Genomic DNA, 22,071 nt, shown 5'->3' with positions numbered 1-22,071 from the left:
TATCAGTTTCTATTTATCTCTCCTTGGGAGGTGGCAGGTTTACAGTAAATACCTTCTGTCCTTCTAATTTCCTAATGATGGGGATAATGATGGAGAATGGTGAAGTCATTAAGTGGGACAGGCTCTGTGCATCACTCTGTCAACCACATCTCCCCAAGACCTGCAATGAGGAGTGATGGGGCCCAGCTGTTCACCAAGATCCAAGCTCCTCCTCCAGTTCCCTCACCGTAAACTGCAGGCTTGGGACATGGTTCCCCCGATGAAGAAGATGGAGCCCCCAGGTGGTTGGAAAAGCATGAGAGAAGGAGAGCAAGGCTCTTCAGATGGGAGTACAGTTTTAACTGCTGCTCTCCCTTTTTACAGAACCTGGAGGGAGCACTCTTGATACAAGCTGAAATGCTTCTCCTGCGATGCCAAAGCTACTATGAATTGTATGTAGAATTAGATAATGAATAAGTAATTGAAGTGGGTGTGCTGGGGGAGGGCAGAGAAGCAGATTTCACCAAATGTTTTTTTTTTTTTAAACTGGGAGAAATTTAAAATATATGTAATTGATTTTATCACCTCACCTATAAATGGACTGGAGACACTTGAGGAAAGTCCCTTTTGCAGAGGTAAAGTTTTTTTCTTTAAAATTCCGAAGGCAGACTAAAACAGCTTTGATTGATTGGCTTTGATGTGCTTTTTTTTCTAATAGTAATCACAAGGTATCTATTGCATTTAATTGTTATATACGGATTTTTCAATTTTTAGTTATTGCCTAAAAGTAACTTGGATTTGCCTTCATAGTTTATAGAGCACGTGAAAAACTATGAAATTATTTTTTATCTTTTTAATTTGGGAAGCCCACTGGCTATTTATAGAATTTGCTCTCTGTAAATTGAGGCAAGCTGTTATTTTACCTGTATGTGTTAGGATTAGGAGAACTACTTAGTCCAATAGCAAAACATAAAGTGTAGCCTAACTAATGTAGTTCTCTTAGTATCGGGGATATAGTTGGGCATTAAGAATAGACTGAGAAAATTTAGACAAATACAGTATTATTGGTACTCTGTTTCTCTTTCATGGCTTGCTACTCTTTGCCCACTTAATTCTTTTCTCTTTTTATAAATCTATTCTCCTCAGAACACAGGATGGAAAATAGAGCTGCATATGGTGCCCAGATTTGTATATTTCAGATTTAGACCCTGAAGACAGACCAAATCCACCGATCTTTATCTGTCTCTCTCTCTCTTCCTGCCTTCCATTCCAGGGGTGAAACCCTGTCCCAGTTATTTTCCCATGTAGACTGGACTTTAAAACCAGTCATGTGAACATATGTGCCATGAGGACAGAGGGACAAGGGGAGTACCAGAGAAAGAGAAATTATGAACTATGGAGACAACCTGTTAGGCATGCACTGGAGCTAAGCCTTATTGAATCACCTGGTGGTAGGAAACGAGAAAAGCACAGTCCTTTCCAGATTTGTCTCTTGAGAAATTCACTTCAACAGCATAACCGATAAGCACTCTTGGCATCAGACCTGGATCAATTCCCTGTTCTGTTACTTATTAGCTGTATGATCACTTTCTACCTTCCTGTGATATCAGCTCTGTAATAGGAATGGTAGCACTGTACCTGCTGAATGGGGAGTCATGAAGATTAGATGAAATGATGTCTTTGAAGTGCTTTGTCAGTATCCCATACAGAGAAAGTTCCCTATATATGTGGAGGCTATAATAGTTGTCAGTATAAATTTTTCAACTCAAGATGGCAAACCAGTTACTTATAGCAAACATGGTAGACTTTATTTTCAGAAATGGCCCTAGTGAAAGTTCCAACCCTACATTCTCTTTCAGGTCATGGTCACTCCCAACAAGATGTGGAGTTATTTCTCCTTTTCTTGAAATTTGGTGGGCCTTTATGACTACTGCAATGAACAGAATGCAGCAGGAGTGACACTGAGTAATGCTGGATCATGCAATACAATATGGCTTCCACCCAAGCTCAGTGTCAAAGGCATGTGACCTGTGCAACCATGCTCAAAAGGGCCCCATGCTTCGTTTAATGCTTTATTGTTGCCATCTTGAAATTCTTAGTAATTTTTGAACTAGAAGTCCTACGTTTGCAATTTGCAATGGGCTTCATGAATTATGTTGCCAGTCCTGCTTCCACATGGCTCTCTATCTCTTGGGACATATCCTAAACCAAAGTGTGAGAAGACCAGCTATGCTGAGGACATCATGCTGGAGAGGCAACGTGAAAATTACTTTGGGTTAGAGAGAGATGCGTGAGGAGTTCTAGATGCTCCAGCCCTGAGCTATTTGAGTCTTCTCAGCCCAGGTGGCAGATATGGGAATGACAAATCTTCAGATGATTCATAACCCAAACTTTAAGTCACTCAGCTGACATTGAGTAGAACAGAAACGAGCTGTTCTGATGAGCAAAATAAATGTTATTGTCTTAAGCTGGTAGGTTATTGAGTCATAGGTAACAGGAACAAAACTATTTCTGAGAATAGCATTGAGAATGGTTGTCTCCTTAGTTTATAATTTCCCTTTCTAGTTATTAGAGAGGGAATGATCAGTTTTTCTAATCTGGAGCACATTAACACATACTAATGTTAATATTACATGAAACATCATTTTATTTTCATCTTAAAAAGTTTTCAGGATTTTTTGTATCACAATATTACCATATTATTGGCAGTAGTTTATGTTGTTCTATGAATATGAAGAAGTAATCTAGCAAGGGCAATGCAATATATTAAAAACTAAAAATCACAAATGCTTAGAATCACAGAAAAATAAGTATAATGAATATAATGCTAAATGTAGCTGTCATTTTTTTAATTTAATTTAAATCATTTTGAGTGTTCATTATGTATTGGGCATTGCACTGGGTGCCAGAGATCAAAAGGTCACGGAGGTTACAGGTAGGTGTGGGTAAGGGACAGATAGTAAACAAATACACATGAGTGCATTTATTAATACAAATAATATTATGTGCTATGAAAAAGAAATCAATGGGGAAACAACTGAGAGAGAACATTCAGAAAAGGCCATGTGAATGAAATGAAAAGGAGCCGGTCATGTGAATGCTGGGAGAGGCGTGTCCTTAGCAGAGACCAGTCTTCAAAGACCGTCAGATCAAAAAGGACTTCACATTTTTCTGTGCCAGGAACTGTAATAAAGGAGTCTTTTTGTAATTAGTGGGAAGTTCGGATATGAAGGCCTAGAAAAACATCAAGAAAATCTGAGGAAATTTATTTATCTTTTCAAGAAAATCAGGCATAGGACTTTGTATTATGGTTACCAGTCTTTCCTTTTCCTTTGTTTTTCCTCTCAATTTTTTTTTTATAGCTGTCGTCTATGAGACTTATTTTTTTCTTAATTCTAGATATTTTTAAAGAGATAATCTTGGATACTAGAGAGAAAAAACATTGTGATTTTGGGTAAATACAAGAAAAGCATGTCATTGATTAATTGAGATTGTTCTGTAAAGTAATATTTCAGTAGTCTAGCATTCACTGAAACCCAAGCTATGAAACATTCTTTTAGAGTTGGTTTATTTGTTCAGTCAATAAATATATTATGTTCCTGTTACGTGACTGGTGTAATGCTTGGCATTGGAAATGCTCTCTGCACTCTTGACAGCTAAATATCTAGATTTTTACAAACTAGAATCTAGACCGTAGATCAAATATAAGCAAGTAAACAAGCAGCAGTTACATAGTTTTCATATAGTAAAGACTGTAAAGGGAGAAATGCAGGTGCTAAAGGATTTGGGATGAAATCTGGGATTATTTTAATGTGAACGTGGCACCATTGTTGGATAAGGTGATACAGATCTTAAATTTTAGTGAAAATGTTACTATCCATTCATGGATTATTTACTTTGTGGCTTATCCATGATCAATATTTAAGCTTAGATCGCCTCTCTCCTGGTTCTGTGATATGTATTTAGGAATACTTAGCAATGATGATTAAAAACACAAATCTACTATAAAACACTATTAGCCAAAATGAATTGCAAAAAGTGATACAGATAACATTTGGTTGATCTGCTATTTGGAGATTTTTTGTGGGAAGTGCCTAGCACAAAGTCTAGTATGTACACACTAATTATTAGTTTCCTTATTTTTTTTTCCCTCTATGAGAGTAAAAAGATGATAAGGTTCAAAAACAGGGCGCTAAGAAGAATACGAACACTAATACAGATAGAAAGTAATCAAATTGGCAGAAAATGGTATGAGATCAGGAGCTTGGCAGTTTTTCCTTGAGTTTAAATTCCATCATTCTGAGTCATAATCTGTAGTTTTATCATTTCAACATTGGCAAAGTAGTGTTTTCAATGATTTCATGACTGTTTTATAGAATATAAAATGAAATAAATTAGTGGAAAATGCTCTCTCTTAATAATACAAGTTTTCCTCATCGGATCCGTTTTCTGAATTTGAAACAATTTCTTTAAATCAATCTTAAATTAATGAAACCCCCAGTTGTGTTGCATAAAGTATATATTCACCTATTTTAAGGGGGAAAGGCAGTTTTATTTTAGAATACATTTGGCAGTTTACTTACGTACTTTAAAACACTTCCCATTAGAGGCGAAGCAGCTATTTTGTGGACTTTTTTCAAGTTCCTGGTTGCCACACAGATTAGCTTTATTTAAACACATGACAAAAATCAACAACACTCAAAGCTTATTTCATAAATATTTCCTTGACAGCTTCTCTTTCATCTCCTACACAAGGGATTCTCAATGCCGGTGGGGGAGAAAAGTTGTAATTATCTGTGGGAGCTTTTTTCAGCTATCCATGTCCTTTGCCCTACCCTAGATTTAGAAGCATTGGTATCCATTAGTGAAGAGTGACTCTGGCTCTTCTAGTTTCCCCTGAAGACCCTTATTTAACTTCAGAATGAAAGACTGGAAACGTCTCTATGTAGCTACTTCTCAGATATTCCTAAATAGTGGTAAGAAGCATAAATTCTGAATCAGACTGCCTGCTTGAGCTCCAAACTCAGGTTATCACATGTCTGGGAGGAAAACGGTTTATTCTACCTTCCTAGGTTCTTCTGGCTGGTTTAGGAATTAAATTGACATGAGACGCATTAATAGGAGAAAATCAAGTTTAATTTTGTGCGTATGGAGGTCTCATATGATATGGGACCTAAAGAAAGGACCAAAACAGACAGTTTTTATATTTTTTAGACCCCAAAAAAATTGTAAAGAAGAATTGACAAAACAGAAACTTAGGCTTGGGTACTAATTAGCGAAGAAATTAAGCTTTCTTGATTCTGAATTTTCTATCTCTGGCAATCAGGATGTCTCTTTACCTCCCAGTGCGTGGAGGGTACCTTTCACGTGGGAGATTTGTTTCCTGCTTTCAAGGAAACGGAGAGGAATGTCAGAGTGTCCTTCTTGTACTGACTGCTTCTCAAGTAACAAATGAGAGGGATACCAGCATCACTTAGTTCAGTGGTGGCTGCTCTCTGTAGCACAGGGCTGAAAGCAGAAGATGCTGTTGTGAACTGGGCCCGCTGATAGCAATGGGGATAATAGAATTCTAAAATAACAGAGGCCAGGTCATAGTGCATAATCATCAGAAGTTGAATGGCCATAATTATTGTAATGAATGGCAAGGTTACAGGACACCTAAAGGCTGCCCACTGACTTAACCTAGGAGCTGGGGCAACAAGTTCTTTGAAGGGGATCTAAGAGCTATCTCCATTTTCACCACAGTGTCCATGAGGGCAGAATAAGTGGGCAATTAACAAGGATTTTACTTAATTTCTACAATCAAAAGATATGAGGAATACATGACCAAAAGGCTGAGAGGTTCCCCTAACAAAAAGGCACAATTCTTTGCCCAGTGTCTAGACCTGAGCCTGTTTATAGACCCAGAATGCATTAATTAAAGGAGGTGTTGTTTCTCCGGAGGGAAGCATGGTAATGATCACCCCAATCCTTCCCAAAAGAGAGCCATGGCAATTTTCGTCAGCAGCTATATACTGGGTAAATGAGAGTACCCAGAGATCTTAAAAACTGTTGCTCATGAGGTTTGGGTTAACACTGATACCTGGAATCCTGAAGCATCATTGTAAGCCAGCTGTTTGACTGAGCAACTTTTGTAAGCCCGAAACTAGATGGGCAGAGGAGTAACGTGATATGGGTTATGTTTTTAAAAGATCACTGCTGCATTGTTGAGACCAAGTCTTAGGGGATAAATCTGGAGATAGGGCAAGGAGGATATTTTAATAATCTATGTGAGAGATTACTGTGGCTTGAATCATGGTGGCAACTGTGGAAGTGGTGAGTCTACGTGTGGAGTGTAGATCCATTAGAATTTGTTGATGGACTGGGTGTGTGCTAGAGAGAAAGAGGAATCAGACATGACTCCCAGGTTTTTCTCATTTGGTCTTCATGCATAACAGTTTGCTCTGTGCAGATTTAGATGGTTTCAGTACAATTTATTAAACACCTCTAAGTATTTTGGTGAAGTGTGAATAGAAGACTTTCTGGTGTGTACTTTTGAAGAGCTTTTAAAACTGAAGGGTCGAAACTCTAATATTTTCAGTTCTTGTAGGAAGAATTTTATTATGATAAGTGTCCCTTACCCCAAATGCCAAGGTTGGGACATTGATTAATGTCACTGTTCAGATGAAATAGATCTCTAAGTATCAATAAATCCAAATATATGAACCAGTAATTGTGATGATTAATTTTGTGTCAACTAGACTTGGCTAAGAAATGCCCAGATAGTTGGTAAAACGTTATTTTTAGGTATCTATGAAGATGTTTCCAGAAGAGATTAGCATTTTAATTGGTAGATTGAGCAAAGAAGATCAACCTCACCAATGTGGATGGGCATGATTCAATCCACTGAGGGCCTGAATAGAAGAAAAAGGCAGTTCTGGTTGAAGTCTTGCCAAACTTGAGTTAAGTTCTCTGTGCCTCCTAACTCCAAATTTTGTTTCTCTCCATCCACAAGACCGCACTTCATGCTCTCTTAGCTCATATTAGATTGTGCAAACTGACAGTATGGAAACTTGGGCAAGCCACAGTGGGTATACTTTTATGGGTTAAAAGAATAGATTTTGAAGATAGTTTTTCCCCCCAATAAGAGACAGAACATTATATTTTTGGTTGCTGTAAGTATATGAGTCTAAGTTATGTGAAAAGGCAAGGTGAGAGAGGTGTTCAAAAGAATGGGACAAGAAGTGTAAGGAGTACAGGCAACACTGATCTGCTGCAGGGCCAGTCCCTAACCATTTAGTCAACTGTATTGAACTAGACTTTGTAAAGGCTAATAAAAGGGTCACGTGATACTCCTTGGCTGATATTACAATTTATAATCTCGCTGGGAGACAGATAAACACATGTGAAGTATAGTCATTCCCTCCTTTTCAATTGCTTTATGCCACTTAATTTTTATGAAAGACATACATTAGTGCCTGCTTGCACTAACTGAAAGAAATCCTAAGAGGACTTTTGCTTTTACAAAGAAAGGGCAAAAATAAAAAATAGCGTTCAGTATTTGTTTTCCAGCGAGCTGTTATAGAGGCAGCACGCATCCTGAGCAGCAAGAGTGGCCCCACCAAGCTCCTTCCCCAAGAACCACACTCAGCATCAAGCCCCAGAGCTTTGAACTGTGTCTGTGAGCATCTCTGCTTTCTCTCGATTTATTTTGTGCATTCGTTAGCAAGATGTGTCACCATTTTGGTTTACGAAAGTTTTCATAAGAAGGCTCTACCTTTGGATAGTGTGGGAAGCCTGTATACTGAAACTAGATAAGCTCGTCTGTCTTGTTCACTGTTTCATCTCTAGAACATAGAACAGTGCTCGGTACCTATAGATGTTCAGTATAAATATTTACCTAATAAGCAATTGCACATATGATTAAGAACCCAGATAAGTAGAATAGAAAATAAAGTCTCTAGGAATTTGGAAAGGGAGCAATCATTATAGAATGCAATCATTTGAGAAAATATCAAAGAAAATGAGAGCTCGAGGTTGTCAAGAGGAATGAGATGACAGAAAATGTCAGAAGAAGGGCTACAGTACTTAGAGGAGATAGGAGGGTAAAAGAAGCCTAAGACATGCAGGAGGAGGGAGACTCCCCATCTGCTACCCCAGTCCTTATTGCCTGTGCTGTTTGGCCAGTCCTTATTGCCTGTGCTGTCCAATTCTTGCCATTTCTGATCCCTTCTCAGCATTTAGTCAGGTGCCAAAAGCTTGTGTGAAGAACAAATTCTTTAGAAATTAAGGGGACCTCTAAAGATCACTATAGATTAGGTAGACTGTGGTTTTGAGATAAAATTATCAAACTTTAAGGAAAAATTAGTTGAAATTCTTTCAAAGGAGTTGAAGAATTGGGACAATTTCTCTGAGAATTAGACATTCTGAAACTACATATTGATATCTGCTAAAATGCAACACATTCCCAATACTAAGATATTTGTGACAAGGGTGAGGTGAGAGGGTAGGAAAAGAGTTTCCTACTGCTAGTCACATACTCCCTGAGTCGTCACATCTTTGAGATCCCATATGAAAGGATCCAATCTTGTAGATCACTGGGAATAACTTAAAGTCTCAGGAGACAGTATGAAGGTTGTTCCCTTCTGTGGTTCCTTTTCCTTATGTTACCGGCCGATGATACATAGAGACCAGAGGAAACAATCGAAATGTTTGTATCTAGAAATTGCAGGCTGCTTTAGGAACAAAATTACCGTGACTGAATTATAAGTAGATGCATCAGTGCATTTAGCAGTTGCCTCCTTAGCTTTGAAATATAACATAAATCAAGATGTACATTAATAAAGATGGTATAAAACATCTGTGGATTCTAAATAAGGTAAAAAATCATATTAGTCATCATACAAACAATGTGTCTGATAATTTCCATAAAAGCAGAATGTATCCAGGAACTCAAATAGACAAAAGAGCTGAAAGAGAACTTTTATTCCAATGCAAATAATGTTCAAAAGGAACTATCTGTTGTGCCCTCCCCCCTCCTCCAGAATGTAAGGAATATTTTAAATAGAATGATTCCATTTCTTTAAGACACATTCTTCTTGAAAGAAAGGAAAAATAATGTTTTGAAGCACATAATTGCAAGCAAATGATCCTCTGGGTATCTAAGAAGTCACATACTGTTGGTTAGCGTTTGCTGGAAGAGTTTGCTGCTTAATCCTAGACACAGATTCTGCCTCTAAAATTCTTGACTACCATCAGTTTTGAAGAAAGCTGAGTCCTAAATATCCTATTCAAAAATACATGGGCATTCTTATCTCAGGCATGGTCATTGTGAATATTGTTTGACATCAAGTCACTTATGTGCCCAACTGCATAATAGTCTCAGCTGATATATTTCTACTAGCAGCAAAAAGAACTGAAGGTGGTTGACTATGTGCGTCATGAGGCGTTTAGAGAAATTCTTAAGTCATCATGTACTTTCCTTTTCCCTGCATAATGACATCTGACATTAATCAGGTAGCTTTAGAAATCACAGATGGGGAAAGTTGTGGGAATAAGAGGCAGGTCTCTTTTTTCCTTTGTCCTTAAAAATATAAAACTTCTTATTTCAACAACCATTGAAGCTGCTAACCTGAAGTTAGCAGTTTGTTTCATTTGTAATTTGTGCTGTATAACAATGAGAATGATGTTTTCGTTATTCGTGGTATATCAGTCTATTCCTTTCTATGCCCCCATTAACAATAAAAACCCATGCAGTTTTCAGCCATTATCATTTTTCTCCTGATAAACCATCTGTGACATGGAGACCTTGAAGCTGGGAGTTCCGGCCACAATGCTCAATAGACTGTGCACATAGCTTTTTCAGAGGTAACTGCTGTAAAAAATCAGCTCTTCTGTTATATTTCTCTGTTATGATTTTTCTCTTGCTCCTTTTTATATATCTAATGTAATGCGAGTTCACATGAATTCAGCCAACGGCTTTTTTCCTGACAATAGAAACCACATCTAAGACTTTTACTGGGTGCTAGAGCTGCCCTTTCCCTTAATTCTAGCCGCTCTTGCTGCTATATTTAATTTAGGAGCTGGAAGGAAAGTGTTCTCACTAGAGAGCTACTTTGTCCCTCTTTTATAGTCTTTCCTTACAGAGTTCAGGAGCCATCTGCCCTTTGGATTAGGTCCACATGAACTGATCTTGCCACAAGTGAAATGAAAAGGAATCAGATGACAAATAAAGTCTTGTCCCTACCAACTGGTTTCACACATAACTCTCTCAAGCCTGCTGGTTTTGGCTTCAAGTGTTTGTGAAGCTGAAGTGATTATATGTGGTAATGTGGAGATAATGTTTAAAATCAATTATAAAAGTAGATTTAAAGTAGGTATCCGTGAATCAATTTTTTATATTTGTGCATGTGTATACACACACACACACACACACACACACACACATACATACACATATATATATGGAGATATATATACCTATATATATGTGTATGTATATATTTGTACACATATATATCCATATATATATATGTGTGTATGTATATATATATATATGAACTGTGATGGTTAATTGTTAAATGTATATATATATACATACACACACACACACACACATATATATATATGTCTATGTATATTTTAACGAATTGGCACATATGATTGGGAAGTTTGGGAGCGTCTAGAATTTGATGGAAGAAGCCAACAGGCTGGAGACTCCGGAAAGAGTTGCAGTTTAAGTTCAAAGGTGATCTGCTAGTAGAATTCCTTCTTAGGAGAGGTCAAACTGTTCTATTAAGGCTTTCAACTGATTGTATGAGGCTCACCAACATCATAGAGAGTAATCTGCTCAACTCAAAATCCACTGATTTAAATGTTCATCACTTCCTTCACAGAAACATCCAGAATAATGTTTGACCAAATATCTACATACCGTGGCTCAGCCAAATTGACAAACAATTAACCATCACAGTTCATATATACCTCTTAGTATTATTTAGGCAATACCCATAATTAGATATCACTTGGGAAATTTACAAAAACTGAGAAAATCATATGGGAAAGATAATTTTTCATAAACATCCCAGAAAAATAACTTACTTTTAAACTTTTAGTTATCAACCGTTACTACATATACAATCAGAAAGTCCTTTTCCGATTCTACCTTGGGTTGTGGTACCTGGTATTATGTTCTTTCAGGGAGCCTTCCTGTTTTAATAGACATCTGTAAGGTCATTATATACTCTAGTAGTTTTAATTTCTACAAGTAAGAAATTAGGTTGTTGCTTCAAGGTAGAATTTATTTTAATTTGGGGAGAAATTACAAAATAAAGACACTGTATATACGTACTTATGTGTGTATTTGTTTTGTGTGTGTGTGTGTGTTTAAATTTTTATTTCTTACCAAGCCATCGAATGTTTATCAGTTAGAAGAAACTCTGTCTTCAATTCATAAGGCTTTGAGGGCGACCATGTTTTACCTCTTTGGTTGAATTTTATTTTTCCTTCGAGAGTATCTAAGCTAGTGAAAGAACCTTCTAGACAAGGGGGTCTCACTTGTTACCTCATAGACTCCTTTGTTTTCATCTTAACTGAGATGCAGGACACCCTTTTCCTACTTTGCTCCAGAAGAAGAGTGACACAAACATGGAGAGCAATACTGAGTTGAAGAAGGAAATATGAATTTTGGGGGAAAAAATGTCTTTTTATGCATAAGTTAAAAATGGAAGCCCAGGCTCTACTGTTTGTAGAGAGTGGCCAGTTATCAACTCATGTGGGGAGTACAATCAATATTAATAGTATGAAAAATAAGTTAATTGTTTCTTCAGTTGGTTTGTACCAAACCTAATTTTGTTTCATATCCCAAGTCTTTTACATTTTAGTAATAATAAGAACAGGACAGATTGTACTATAGACAGTTGAAAGTTTAGATGTATCTTCTGGGCAGTACATTGTTCCTTTAAAGTAAATTATCTCCTATAAGCAATTTAACTTCATGGAAAAATAATTTTTCTTAAATGAGATCAGAGAAAAAGTTTATTTTCCTCTTGCTGCTTAGGACCAGGTTTCATGATCACTATGCTAATAGCCAGATAAAAACCTTACAGAGATGTAGTTGTTAATATGTGGGGAAGATTAATAACTTTTGGAGACATTTCTCATCTAGTCTGATCTGATTGTTCTTATACATGAGATGTTATCAGCATCTGAGTTAAACGTAGAAAGTAAAATTGAGCAAAACTAGAGACAAATGAATCATGGCTTTTGAACAATAATATTTAGAAAGATATCCAATTTAAAATCGACATTAGTTTTAAACTTTCTTTGCTAGCTGCCATGGTCTAGATATTAGACTATAGTCAAAGTCTGCTTTATTCTTAGTTTTGTACCTATTTAAAAATAAAGCATGTCTTTTTATCAATGAATTTTTCATTTGCAAAATGGATGATCTTAATCTGACTTATTTATTAGGGAACTGACAAATAATGTATTTCAATTGTGTGGTTTGGAAAACATATGCTACAGATACTAAGTTTAGAATATTTAACTTCACAGAGTATGAGTATCATTACTAGGTCAGTTATTGAATATTTTCAAATGTTTATTTCACTAATTTGATACAAGGCCCAGAGAATAACAGTAAAAATGATGACCTGTCTCAAATATTCTGGAAAAACATAATTAGGACGATAATCATAGGATTTGGAGAGCTTCTGTTTATTCAGCAAGTGCTTACCTTGTGCTTTGTGTATTGAGATAGGTACCAGGCATATTGTTTTATATAGCAGAAGAATGGTCCAGGCTTTCATGGTCCGCTTTAAGTCCAGTGGAGAAGATGCACAATAAATACATACAAACACATACACACATGCATATACTTTGTGATAAGTGCTATAAAACAAAAGAATTGGGTGCTGAGAGGGAGAATAACTTTGGTAGTGGTTTTGGTAATGGAAGTCTACTTTGGATTGCAAGGTCAGGAAAGATCTCTCTGAGATGACATTTATGCTAGAATGTGAATGATAGAATGTCATGCAAAGAATGAAATAAAGTATTCCAAAAAGAAAGGAGAACATGTGTGAAAGTTCTGAGGCAGGAAAGACCTTAGGGAATTCCTGTAATTCCTGTAATATGCTCCAATGAATTGGAGCATAGAGAACAAGAAGGATGGTAGGGGTTTGGAAGGAAAGAGGGGAGTTTCCGCTCACAGTGCTCAGTTCATCATAGTCATGATCATTGTAGGCATTAGGGTCTTACTGTAAATGCAGGAGGAAGCTAGTGAAAGGTTTTATACAAAGGTAAATATGGTATGATCATTCACAGAAAATTGAAAACTCGTAGCATTTATTTCATAGTTTTAAAAATATAGGATTAATGTGATATACCACATTAACAAAATGAAGGATAAAAAAACATGTTCATCTAAACAGATGCAGAAAAAGCATTGACAAAGTTTAACATCCATTTATGATAAAACTCTCAAAAGAAATAGGTATAGAGAGAACATACCTCAGCATAATAGATGCCATATATGACAAGCCCACAACTAACATCATACTTAATGGCAAAAAGCTGAAAGTTTTTCCTCTTGCAATCAGGAATAAGACAAGGATGCCCATTTTTGCCACTTTTACTCAACATAGAAATCCTAACCAAAGCAATTAGGAAAGAAAAAGAAATAAAAGACATCCAAATTGGAAAGGGAGAAGTAAAACTGTCACTATTTGCAGATGACATGATATTATACATTAAAAAAAGCCCTAAAGATTTCATCAAAAAACTGTTAGAACTAATAAACAAATCCAGTAAAGTTGCAAGATAGAAAGTCAATAAATAAAAATCTGTTGCATTTCTATACAATAATAAACTATCAAAAATAAAGAAAACAATTCTGTTTACAATTACATCAAAAATAATAAAATACCTAGGAATAAATTTATCCAAGGAGATGAAAGACTTGTATATTGAAAACTGTTAAGACAGTAATGAAAGAAATTATAGAAGACACAAATAAATGGAAAGATATTCCAGCTCATGAATTGAAAGAATTAATATAGTTAAAATGTTCATACTACCCAAAGCAATCTACAGATTCAGTGTAATTCCTATAAGAATACCAATGGCAGTTTTCAAAGAAACAGAACAAATTTAAAATCTGTATGGAAACACACACACACACACACACACACGTACATACACACAAATAGCCAAAACAATCTTGAAAAAGAACAAAGCTGGAGGCATTATATTCTCTGATTTCAAACTATATTATAAAGCTATAGTAATTAAAACAATATGATATTGCCATAAGAACAGACACATTCATCCATGGGACAGAATAGAAAGACCAGAATAACCCACACATGTATAGTCAGTAACTTTATGACAAAAGAGCCAAGAATATTCAATGGGGGAAATGACAGTCTCTTTAATGAATTGTGTTGGGAAAGCTGGACAGCCACATGCAAAAGAATGAAACTTGAACACTATCTTACACCATACACAAAAATTAAGTCAAAATAGATTAAAGACTTGAATGTAAGACCTGAAACCATGAAACTTCTAGAATGAAACATAGACTATAAACTCCTTGACATAGGTCTTGCTGACTATTTTTTGAATATGACACCAAAAACAAAAGCAACAAAAACATAAGTAGTAGTACTACATTTTACTAAAAAGATTCTGCACAGCAAAGGGAACCGTCAACGAAATGAAAAGCAGCCATCTGAAAGGGAGAAAATACTTGCAAATCACATATCTGATAAGAGGCTAATATCTAAAATGTATAAAGAACTTATACAACTCAATAGCAAAAAATCAAATGATTCAATTAAAAAATGAGCCAAAGATCTAAATAGACTTTTTTTTCAAATAAGACATACAGATGGCCAACAGGTACATGAAAGGATGATCAACATCATTAGTCATCAAGAGAATACAAACCAAAACCACTATGAGATATTACCTCACACCCATTAGAATGGCTGTTACCAAAAAGACAAGAAATAACAAGTGTTGGTGAGGACGTAGGGAAAAACCCTTGTGCACTGTTGTTGGGAAGGTACATCGATGCAGCTACTATGGAAAACAGTATGGAGTTCCCCCACTCCCAATTAGAAATAGAACTACCATACGATCCAGCAATTCCACTTTTGGATATTTATCCAAAGAAAATGAGAACACTAATTTGAAAAGATATATGCACCCCCACGTTCACTGCAGCATTATTTATAATAGCCAAGATAGGGAAACAAATTAAGTGCCTATCAATGGAAGAATAGATAAAGAAAAGGTATCTATCTATCAACTACACACATACATATATACACAAACATATACACATATATACAATGGAATATTATTCAGCCATAAAAAGAATGAAATCTTGTTATTTGTGACAACGTGGGTAGACCTTGAGTACATTATGCTAAATAAAATATGTCAGAGAAAGATAAATACTATATGGTCCCTTTTATATGTGGAATATAAAACAAACTCCCCAAACCAAGCGCATAGAGATGGAGTAGGAGGAGAATGGGTGAGGTTGGGGGTGTCAAAGAGTAAAACAAAAAAAAGTACAGTTGATGTAAACCAGGAAAAAAAAAGTATAGAAATCTGATTTTTTTTCACACTTAACTTCCTAAACATTTTAACTAGTTCTTAATTTCTAAGAACTAGCAGTCTTAGGGTTTTGTTTTGTTATGTTGGCTTTAGAGTCGTTTTGGTAGAGAACTAGCAGTCATCTATAATAATTACTTAGGAGAAAGGAAAAATTGTGCAGCTTGACTTGGGAAGGTTGTTTAGCCATTCTTTTCCATGCCAGAACTCTGAATGTTAAAAATAAAATATGGAAAAGTAAGGTTTAAGGCAGTGATCCAAGAATATTCTCTTTGAAGTATATTTACATTTTGTCACATTACTGACTACATTCTTTCCAAAATCTCTAGTAAGGAGTTATTCTTCAAAGGTAGTTCAGAAATACTGTACACACAATGGTTTCAGATACCATTTTAGTAAAACTATTGTTTACTATTCTCTATTTGACCTCACAATGGTCTAAATACTTTAGAGCTTCTTGCATGAGGCAGGAGAATGAGAGAAAATACTGAAGTTTCCATTATAAAATAATGTTTTCTCAGGAAATGAAAGGGAATATTTCTTTGATTCTGTACCAAGCAGAAACCCAGGGCAAATGTAATGGTGATCATACTACATCTTCCTCATAAAAGACAATGAGAGTATTTCATAGTGATTTTGATGGTGTACGTGTTCTTTATGTTAATTTGTGGAAAATGAAAGAATGAAATTTGTTGTTTCGGGTGAAAGAATAAAATATACAAAACTCGAACTTTAGTTATACTAATAGAAAGAATTATAAAACTGATGAGGGAATATATATGGACTACATATGTTTTCTTTAAAAGTACAAAACATAAGTTAACTATAACTATAATAAGTTATAGTTTATATAATCTGTTTTCCCCATATTATAGGTGAATGAACTTAGAATTATTTTCTGCTTGCCTGGAATGTATTCCTACTTACTATGGAGGATGTGCCTTTGAGTCCAGATTTTGTCTATGACAACTTGTGCCTACTTTTCCGGTTTTCAATTTTCTCTTTTGTAAAGGCCAAAACAAAGTAGCCAGAGAGGCACGGGCCATGGCTCACACCTGGGACTTTCTTGCTGTCTGTACACTTGCCCCGAGTGGGTGAGGTGGGTGCTGCAGTTCAGCCTCTGCTGTCCCGCTGCTGGTGGACTCCATTCCTTAACCTTGAAGGAGCAGAAATTTGGTTCAGTTCTGAGAGATTTTCCTTCACTCCTTAGAAAGTTCGAGGAAGAAAAGACACACTCTGGTCATGATTGACTACAGTGAACAGGAAGGAGACTAAAAGACCCTAAGGTGGTTTCCATTAAGGAGGAATTTTACCCCAGGGGCACATTATAGTTAAGTTTCTTGGTTAACAGTCCCGTGGTTTATTAGTCTCTGACCTTGCACTGCTGATTTGAAGCTATGTAACCTGCTCCTGATTCTGTGTCCTCTTGTTTTGCCTGCTTTTGAAAGAAGAAAAAGGTAAAAGACTCAGTTTAGGATGATACTAATTTTGCACTAAAATGTGTGAGTGGTTTGGCCACTTCAATCTGTGGCTACCATATGATTCATTTTAAAAAATGTAGTGCTTTTGTTAAGGCTCATCTGCTGATATTCAGTTTTGCCACACACTACTGATAAAGCATCTAAATAGAAATACTTAGACATATCTTCAGTGACCTCATGTCACGTGTTTTATGAATTAATCCTTAAAGAAATTCCATGACCTAGATAATATTCCAATTCTAGAGTCAAATCCAAGGATCATAGAAATTAAATGACATTCAGAGTCACAAGTAATACCTGCTGAGATAGATGTTGTCCTGTGGCTGAAGGAGATTAGCACTCACAGACCTATTGGTTTTTCCCTTGATTCACCAGCATGCTAAGTTCATCATTTCTGCAACATTAAGTATAAGAATAACGAGGGTACAACATAATCAAAATAGTAGCTTAACTGTTTATTTTTGAGGTATTAAAATGTCTCCATTGAGTATTCAGGGTAACAATTAAGCTTCTGGTAAGGCCAAAGGTGAGAATGTTTAAATAAGTCTTTTTCTGCTATCCGTTATCAACTTGGAAAATCAATACTAATAGGGAAAGCACAAGAGCAATGGCTAAGTTCATTACACGTGATCAGAAAGGAAACACATCTACCATGTTAATGTCGCTTTCAATTTATGGTGACATTTACTGAAAATACTCTGCGATATTTAGCAAAGTTAAAAGAGATATTGCTCCCCAATTAACCAGAGGATCAAAGAGGGATGATTAGGGAGGGAAATGTTGCTTTCTTTTTTTTTTTTTTTGAGAAGCAAAATGTTTGCAAAGGTCAGGCTTTGAGTAAGCTAACCTCCACCACTTTTAGTATTCAGGTTGACTAATGAGCACTTTACTCATCATTCTAATGGATGCATTTATTCTGAGAAGGAATAATAAAGTGTTTTTTAGTAATTGGTGCTAATAGCAACCCTATAGACAAAAACTAAATAATTTCTCTTATTTACTTAATGGTCTAAAATATCTTAGAGCCAAATATAAATTATGATTTTATACTATAATATTTTAATTAAATACTTTGGATTCATTCATTTAATTAATCACTTAACAAATGTTTATTGAGCTTCTGTGTGTCAAGCCCTGTTCTTGACTCTGTAGAAATTGTAGTGTACAAAGTCCCCGACCTCAAAGAGCTTTTATTGTAGAAGGACATTATAGGAATTATATAGATATAGTTAAGAAAAGTAGTTTTGGCATCATATTATATTTGTGGTGGTAACATTTTCCCACTCTGAACATAGATATGGAGTGTATTAAAAGAATTGCATAGATCCTAGCACCATCTCAAATAATGTGTGAATCCTCTCTATGTGAAAAAACTAGTAGTCATAAAACTTTAAATTTCAAGGTAGTTTCTAGGGTGCACAATACACCTTCTACTCTCTCCCTTACTTCCTCCTTAAACATATGTCACCTTGGGAAAAACATTCCTGTTTCAGCATTGCATGTAATTACAAGGATCTAAAATGGAAGGAACAAATTCTTTGTGGAAGGAAGCTATCTATAACTTTAGTTTTTAAGTGCTTGCTATTCAGGTGATAAACAAAGTTTAGTTAGATGTAATAGGGCCTAAAAAACACAGTAATAATAACTGCCATTTTTAGTGATTTCTGTAGAACATTGTCTCATATAAGTTAAAAGGTTTCATGGTCAAATAAGTTGGGAAACTCAAAATAGGAGCCTCCTGCTGGAAGATTTATTTTGCACATTACTATATCAAGGCTTTAAGGAGTCCTGAAATTGAGAAACCTCTTTAACCCAGTGATTCTCAGACATTTGTCCAGAGAACTATTTTCACATATCAATAACTTACATTTAGGGAAAAACTCTTCTCTAAAAAAGACTAACTCTTGACCATTGCAACAACGAGATTTCCTCAAGATTTCACTAGGGTGCTGTTTTGCTATACATTCTAATACCCTGAGAAAGTTCATAATTCTAATACTGCTTACCTCCAATGTCTGTAATTGGCCTTTAGTCTAGGATGACTGCCATCTTTTTCTGCTCTTGCAAATACAAATCTGTTCAGCCTCCCCTTGTGACTGAACACGTTTGTTTCCTTTCTAAGTAAAATACAGGGTGTTGTATCCTGCTGAGTCACATCTTGTTTGCAATATACCTGTTTCTCTAGCATGTCAAGGTTATTTAAAATTTCTCCTCGTGGTAAGCTAATATTTGTTTTTTTTCCAGTATTCATCAAAAGTAATTTGAGGATTAAGTTATGTCACCTGCTGAGTTTTATCCTTCACAGTTTAAAATTGGCTCTATCTGGACAACAACATTTACTTGTAAGCATCCAAAATACTGAATTTCACATTCCCTGTTATCTAAATTTCTATTAAGAGCCTCTTAAGACAGAGATAGCTTCTGTCTTTTAAGACCTGATGCTCCTTTAACAATCAAAACATCCAAAGTCTGCCTCTCTTGGCACACTGATGTCTGCAGAACCCTTATCAACAACTAGTGAAATATTGCAGCTTGTTTTGAAGTCCATATTGTATTAAAATAAATGCTAATTTTAAGGTAATCCTGATATGATTTCCTTAAATAGTAGGTAAAGATGGATGAAACCCTCATTTTTTGTATGGTAAAGAAGTTTACTACAAAGATGCTGCCTGGGATTCTTATGGAAAGTAGCGTAGAGGAAACAAGTGAAGTAACTAAAAGGAATTCCTAAAATAAAAGATAATCAGATGTAAAACAGGAAATGTCATAATACGGCCAATTTTCTCCTCAAAGAAATGGAAATCATAGGTGAACCATTCAGTGAGTAATGTAGAACTTCAGATTCACTCAGATCTCCGTGGGTATGAAATAGTACAGAACTTCTGACTTTAATTGCTGGATGCCAAGTAGAGAAGAGAGAGCCATTATTTTCTTTAGAGTCTTAATTTATGCATTGGTTAGAGCTTACTCAGGCTTCCTAAGTCTAGGAGAGCAGAGCTGTATTCTGGGAAAAGACCAGCTGTTTCCTAGCAAATGTTGTATATTGGTTTTTTGCTAAGAAACCCCTTCCCCCTACCTTTGGCAGTGAAAAAATTCCTTTTGTGGAAATAAGTAGAAATATATTTCTAGAAGAGAAAAAGAAGCTGATATGATAGTTTACTTCCTATCTATAACACAGATACTTAGATTTACCTGAAACCAGCAAGTTAATCATATCAAGTCAAATCAGTTAACTGGCAAAATGTGAAAACAATGTTTTTCTATGTTGCAGGCAATTATTGACTACAATTATTTTATTGATTACATCTTTCTGTTTTTCTTGTTTACTTTTGAACTTCTGAATGGGTGTTTATTACACTGAAGAAGCTAGAGATGAAATCTCCTTGTCAAGTTTAGTTTTAGTAACTGAATTTTACATGCCTAAGTGTGTTTATGTTTTAATTGGAAGACTGGTAACATATTCCATTTGATATGGCTAATACAAGAGCTTTTTCCTTCATTTTGGGTTCTCTTATTTTCTTTTTTTCCCCCAATAGACAATATTGTATACATTTCATGTTTTTATACATGGGCCACCACATTTGACAAAACATCAGGTCTGTTTCATTTCCTCATTGAATAAATCAGCTAAAGATTCTAATAAAGCCACAGAATCTTTCACAGAATGAACAATGCCAAGACAGCTGGTCTCCTACATTTCCTCTCAGACATCCCCTTTCTTCCCATAATTCATATGCAGGAGTCTTTCTTTTTGATTTTGAAACTTAATGGCTAGTTATGTTGTGATGGGAAGATTGTATATCGTTAGAAGGTAGCTAAAGTGGCAAATCGTGATATTTTTCAAAGCACTGATTGAAAAGATGCTGAGTTGTTTCAGGGTTGGGTTTGGAATCAGGAGTTTCCTAGATGATCCTCAAACTCTTAGGGGGAAGTTGCTATTTTAATGGATAAATAATTCTACTCATTTAAAAAACAGACATGTTATTCCTTTAAAAGGCTGTTTCTGTGTCTTTTCTCCCCAGTTAAAAATCTCTCATTTTGTAGCTGTGGCTTTAATTTGAAGCAATATGGTATTCTCTTTTTCCCCCCATTCTAACTAAACAAACTCTGTAAGAATTAGCTTTGAGTTATTCCATCTGTGGACTTTTAATTTTGTCATAAAAACACAGAAGCCTGGCAGGGAACTCTTTCCAACTGGCTACATGTATCATCTTGTCTGAAAGCTGGTTAAGTAAGTATGGCATTTAAAATGAAATAAAAAACTTCATTTATGGAACTAGTTCACACAAAGTGTTTGCCCACTTCTTTGACCATCTGTTTATGTTGACAACTACCGCCCCGCATTGTGCCAAAGTGCCCTTGGCTATTAAAAACAATGTTTTGTGTGTGAGTGGTGTGTGTGTCCTCACACATGTATGTGTTTCTAGGGTGCCATTTTCTTGAGAAATGTCTTGTTAAAGGTTTCATATGATCCATGAGGAGATATTTCAGGTCAGTTGCTATTGAGGAAACATTGCCCTGAAAATGCTATATGCCCACTCATTTTTAAAGAAACTCTCTTCCCTCCCACCCAGCCTCCCCACATATTGAGATTTCTTTGAATATAGTATCAAAATACCTGTTGAGTTTGGCTAGCATGGTAATGATATTATGTGTTGAAGGTAAATCCAAATAAATCTAAACCTTTCTGAGTACAGAAGTGCTTTGGAATGACTCAGGAATTCTAAACTGTTGGCAAGACGCTTTCTGCTAATAGGGATATCCGAGTTGATATTTAATTCACCAGATGATAGGGTAACCCTTCTTTTACATTTAACAGTGTAAATAAAGTCTTTGGGAGCAAAATGGCCTCTTCGTAGATGAAAAACTGTAGATGCAGGGATTGCCAATCTGGCGTTATCATTGGTTTTTACACTTCGAACAGCTATTTATTAAAGGTTTGATACAAGTACTTACTGAAAGCTAACCAGTACACAACTCTATTGTAAGTACTGAGCATCTTCTCAGTTGT

At 35.7% G+C, this 22,071-nt stretch overlaps 1 long non-coding RNA gene across 1 annotated transcript in view; it reads left to right on the top strand.

The window, feature by feature from the left end:
- LOC112476318 overlaps window positions 1-3,575 on the top strand; it is a 172,229-nt gene extending 168,654 nt beyond the window's left edge. The window contains exon 5 of the long non-coding RNA XR_003045022.1: window positions 364-3,575. This is a non-coding gene — a long non-coding RNA (uncharacterized LOC112476318). The remainder of the gene's footprint in view (window positions 1-363) is intronic.
- Window positions 3,576-22,071: the final 18,496 nt, after the last annotated feature.

The sequence above is a fragment of the Pteropus alecto genome, unplaced genomic scaffold (genome assembly GCF_000325575.1).
Source record: "Pteropus alecto unplaced genomic scaffold, ASM32557v1 scaffold161, whole genome shotgun sequence".
NCBI classification, from domain to species: Eukaryota; Metazoa; Chordata; class Mammalia; order Chiroptera; family Pteropodidae; genus Pteropus; species Pteropus alecto.
This window is presented reverse-complemented; position numbering and strand designations above follow the sequence as displayed.